This window comes from Leucopleurus acutus, assembly GCF_964270905.1.
Source record: "Leucopleurus acutus genome assembly, chromosome: 1".
Lineage (NCBI taxonomy): Eukaryota > Metazoa > Chordata > Mammalia > Artiodactyla > Delphinidae > Leucopleurus > Leucopleurus acutus.
Window position 1 is genome coordinate 75,757,744 of NC_139142.1, and position 5,107 is coordinate 75,762,850.

At 47.0% G+C, this 5,107-nt stretch overlaps 1 pseudogene across 1 annotated transcript; it reads right to left on the reverse strand.

The window, feature by feature from the left end:
• Positions 1-947: 947 nt before the first annotated feature.
• Positions 948-3,896, reverse strand: LOC309960967 (apoptosis-enhancing nuclease-like; annotated as a pseudogene). The gene is made up of 2 exons: positions 3,100-3,896; positions 948-1,133 (listed from the first exon to the last, which is right to left on the reverse strand). The product of its transcript is annotated as an apoptosis-enhancing nuclease-like (transcript).
• Positions 3,897-5,107: the final 1,211 nt, after the last annotated feature.

The following is a 5,107-nucleotide window of genomic DNA, read 5'->3' on the forward strand; positions in this document are numbered from 1 at the left end:
TGACAGAGAACACTTTTAGAAATTTGGAGAAAACCCAGCCACTGCAGTGATTGGGGGCACCCACCTGAGTGCAGGCAAAACTGCACAGCTGTTAATGCCTGACCCAGCCCCAGTAGACGGGCACTCTGCTCCCCTACAGACATGTGGCCTTGCTTTCAATAAGCAAAGGTCATCGTGGGCAATTCTGCACAGGGGTCCCAGAATTCAAATTGCTGTCTTGTTTCTCAGGCGTTTGCTTAAGAGAGCCTAGTGCTGGGTGCGCAGGAGGAATGCCTGATTCAGGTCAAAATAAATATGCCAGTCTCCACCCAAAGCTTATCTGCTCTCACTCCTCCCAGAATAGGGCCTGGTGACTTCTGGTGGCACCATGGGAGGACCCAGCTTCCCATGAGCCTGTAGGCTCTGCTATTCCATTGTAGCCTAGCAGTCCCTACAATGGCTACAGCCAGAGTTCCAGTTCTGAGAGAAAGGGATAAAATGACCCTTGAGTGGCCTTAACTCTATAGCTTCAGAGCATATTTATTCTCTGGAAAATGACTCTGAAGGAAGAGGCAGACGGCGACAACAGGATGAGAACTTTACCCCAGGTCACTGAGTGGAGATAAGAAGACTCTTAGATATTGCCACCCCTACCCACCTCCCCAGGGAGGGAGACATTTAGAGTGACAGCCTGGGACCATCTGTTGGTACATTCCCTACTCCTGCTGGGCTCTAGCAGCTAGCCCACGGGACATTTTCATCATATCTATAAAGTGCCGTTAGCAAAGCCACAGGATTTGGGGAGAAAGGTCTGTCAACAGCCCTGGAGCTCAGAGGGCTGTGCTGTGGGCAGAGGGAGCTCAGAGTACAGATAGATGGTCCCAACTCTTTAGACCCTGGGGGCAGCTGGCAGCATCCTGCCCCAGCCACTCTCCTGGTCTCTTCTCCCCAAGGGAGCCTCTCCTTCCTCACTCCCTTCTGCCTTGCGCCTCCTCCGTTCCTCTGCTGGTGCCCTGGGCCAGGTCCTCAGGCCAGTACTGGTCCTCCATACACTGTTCCATGTCCGTGCTGCTCTCAGGCTCTTTGTCCTCAGGGTGGGTCCAGAAGCTGCTGGCCTCCTGCTGTTCCCACTGCACCTCCACCAGCTGGTAGAGCTGTTAGCCCAAGTTCCTGTGCCCAACGATGAACAGTGAGACCAAACAAACCAAAACGTCACAGTTTGGAGCAGAGAAAGGTTTTTTAATCTTAATTTAAAAAAAAAAATTTTTTTTTACATCTTTATTGAGTATAATTGCTTTACAATAGTGTGTTAGTTTCTGCTTTATAACGAAGTGAATCAGTTACACATATACATATGTTCCCATATCTCTTCCCTCTTGCATCTCCCTCCCTCCCTCCCTATCCCACCCCTCTAGGTGGTCACAAAGCACCGAGCTGATCTCCCTGTGCTATGCGGTTGCTTCCCACTAGCTATCTATTTTACGTTTGGTAGTGTATATATGTCCATGCCACTCTCTCACTTTGTCACAGCTTACCCTTCCCCCTCCCCATATCCTCAAGTCCATTCTCTAGTACGTCTTACTCCTAGGTTCTTCATGACATCTTTTTTTTTCTTAAATTCCATATATATGTGTTACCATAAGGTATTTGTCTTTCTCTTTCTGACTTACTTCACTCTGTATGATAGACTCTAGGTCCATCCACCTCATTACAAATAGCTCAATTTTGTTTCTTTTTATGGCTGAGTAACATTCCATTGTATATATGTGCCACATCTTCTTTATCCATTCATCCAATGATGGACACTTAGGTTGTTTCCATCTCCAGGCTATTGTAAATAGAGCTGCAATGAACATTTTAGTACATGACTCTTTTTGAATTATGGTTTTCTCAGGGTATATGCCCAGTAGTGGGATTGCTGGGTCATATGGTAGTTCTATTTGTAGTTTTTTACGGAACCTCCATACTGTTCTCCATAGTGGCTGTACCAATTCACATTCCCACCAGCAGTGCAAGAGTGTTCCCTTTTCTCCACACCTTCTCCAGCATTTATTGTTTCTAGATTTTTTGATGACGGCCATTCTGACTGGTGTGAGATGATATCTCATTGTAGTTTTGATTTGCATTTCTCTAATGATTAGTGATGTTGAGCATCCTTTCATGTGTTTGTTGGCAGTCTGTATATCTTCTTTGGAGAAATGTCTATTTAGGTCTTCTGCCCATTTTTGGATTGGGTTGTTTGTTTTTTTGTTATTGAGCTGCATGAGCTGGTAGTAAATTTTGGAGATTAATCCTTTGTCAGTTGCTTCATTTGCAAATATTTTCTCCCATTCTGAGGGTTGTCTTTTGGTCTTGTTTATGGTTTCCTTTGCTGTGCAAAATCTTTGCAGTTTCATTAGGTCCCATTTGTTTATTTTTGTTTTTATTTCCATTTCCCTAGGAGGTGGGTCAAAAAGGATCTTGCTGTGATTTATGTCATAGAGTGTTCTGCCTATGTTTTCCTCTAAGAGTTTGATAGTTTCTGGCCTTACATTTAGGTCTTTAATCCATTTTGAGCTTATTTTTGTGTATGGTGTTAGGGAGTGATCTAATCTCATACTTTTACATGTACCTGTCCAGTTTTCCCAGCACCACTTATTGAAGAGGCTGTCCTTTCTCCACTGTACATTCCTGCCTCCTTTATCAAAGATAAGGTGACCATATGTGCGTGGGTTTATTGCAGGGCCACGCAAGGAGACAGTTGGTTCAGGCCCCCAAACCCCGAGCTCCCCGAAGGGTTTCGGCAAAGCATTTTTAAAGGCCAGGTGAGGGGGGAGGGTCCTCAGGGTATGTGATCAGCTCATGCACAGTTCTCTGATTGGCCGATGGTGAGGTAACAGGGTGGTGTCACAGGGGTTAACACTATCAGTCCTTAGGCTCCAGGAGGCCTGGGGCTGTGTGCTCATGGTCATCAAGTAGTTAACATCTTCCATTTGGTGAGGGGTTTTCACTTCTGTAAACCAACTCTGGAAATGTGCATCAAATACTGTTATCTAGGTACTTCAGAGAGGAGCTAAAGCAGAGGATGAGGGGAAGGGCCTGTCCCGGGAAGGCCCCATAGGGTCCTGCTCAGTCACAGAGCTCCATGGCTGTCCTGGCATCTTCCACTGAGGAGTGCCCCTGCTGACCCACCTGGATTTTCTTGTGCAGTAGTTGCAGGGTCAGGTCCTTAAGAGAGACCTGGGTCTGGATGTTGAGGCTGGACTAGCTGAGGAGGTTGGAGACAGAAGTGGTATCCGGAGTTTGGCCCCGAGGGTAGACGTACTTGAGGAAAGACCTGGAAGTCACTGTGCAGCACGTGCCTCCCAGCACCTTGCCCTTCAGGAGCTTCAGGATCTCTTTCTGGGCCACCTGGAAAGAGATAGCCTTGCACATGTGCTGCCCAGTGATGGCGCTCCAGAGACTGCAGTAGTCCATGATGGGCATCTCCGTCCAGACGTACTTGCTGAAGAGGACCTCGCCGTGCTAACTCACCACAGAGCAGCGGGCCAGCTCACTCACCCACGTTCGGGGTTCTGTGCCCACCATCTCACAGTCGATAGCCACATACTTGCTGGGCAAGGGCCCAGCAGATTCCCGGGGTGTGGGCTTTCTGTTGCATGGGGCACCTCCAGATTCAGCCCTTGGACACACTCCCTCATACTGCTGGTGGCTTCCTTGCCTGGTGGTGCCTCCAACAGCGTGGGTGGTGGGGAGGACCCCGGCTCTGGGGATGTGCTCAGCAGCCCCTGCTCCTGCAGCAAGGCCTTCTGGGCCATGAACCGCTGGTGCTGTCTGCTCTTCCTCTTGTGTTTCCGCCAAAGCACAATCTTGCCATTCGGGCTGGCCAGGGAAGGGCACAGACACTGGGCAGACTCAGGAGATTCCCAGCATACCATCCCAATAAGCTCACCATTGAGGGAAAGGGAGGCCTGGGAGGTAATCTACCATCGGGGCAGCACCCTGAAACTCCGCGAATCCCCTCACGCTCCTACGTGCTGTCCAGGCAGCCAGGCAGCTCCCACATGCCCCAGGCTTTCATGTTTTCTTGGAAAAGAATTTCAGCTTTACTTCTTTGTTTAAACACAGATGCTGGATGCCTTCTATTTCAATTTTTTTTTTAATTTATTTATTGGGCAAAAATCTCTAGTACAATGTTGAATACAAGTGATGAAAACAGGTGTCCTTGTTTGCCCCTTATCTACAGGGGAAACATTCAGTCTTTTATCATTAAGTTGATGTTGGTTGGAAGTTTTTCATAGACGTCCTTTATCATATTGAAGAAGTTCCCTTCTTTTCCTTATTTGCTGAGGGTTTGTGTCAAGAATGAATGTATACTTTGTCAAATGCTTTGCATCTTTTGGTAAGATCCTCTGATTTTTCTTTTTTTAATCTGTTACTATGATGACTTACATTAACTGACTTTGAATATTCAACCAACTTTGCTTTTCAGGGATAAAACTCACTTTACTTTTTTTTTTGGCCTCTCCCGTTGCGGAGCACAGGCTCCGGATGCGCAGGGTCAGCGGCCATGGCTCACAGGCCTAGCTGCTCCGCGACATGTGGGATCTTCCCGGACCGGGGCACGAACCTCTGTGCCCTGCATCGGCAGGCGGACTCTCAACCACTGCGCCACTAGGGAAGCCCCCACTTTACTTTAATCTTGATGTATTATTATTTTATATACCATTGATTCAACTTGCTAAAGTATTGCTAAGTTCCTTTGCTTCTATGTTCTTGAGACATATTGGTCTGTAGTTTTCTTTTTTATGTAGTGTCTTTGGTTTTGATGCCAAAAACATGCTGGCCTCATAGAAAGAGTTGGGAATTATTACCTCCCCTTTAATTTTTCTGGAAGAAGTTGTGTATAAATGGCATTATTTCTCCCTGAAATGTTTGTTAAAATTCACCAGTGAAGTTTTCTTGGTCTGGTAAATACATCGGAGAGTATAAAAAGTGCAACAGCTAGGGCCCCATGGGGACTTCACATCTTAGCTCCTGCCTGGTGCACTAACCTTTGAGTTACAGCGTCTCCTTATTGTATTCTTCTAAGAGAGACACATTTTGTTGATCGACAGCCAACAACACTGGCAGAAGGAAGAAGTAGGAG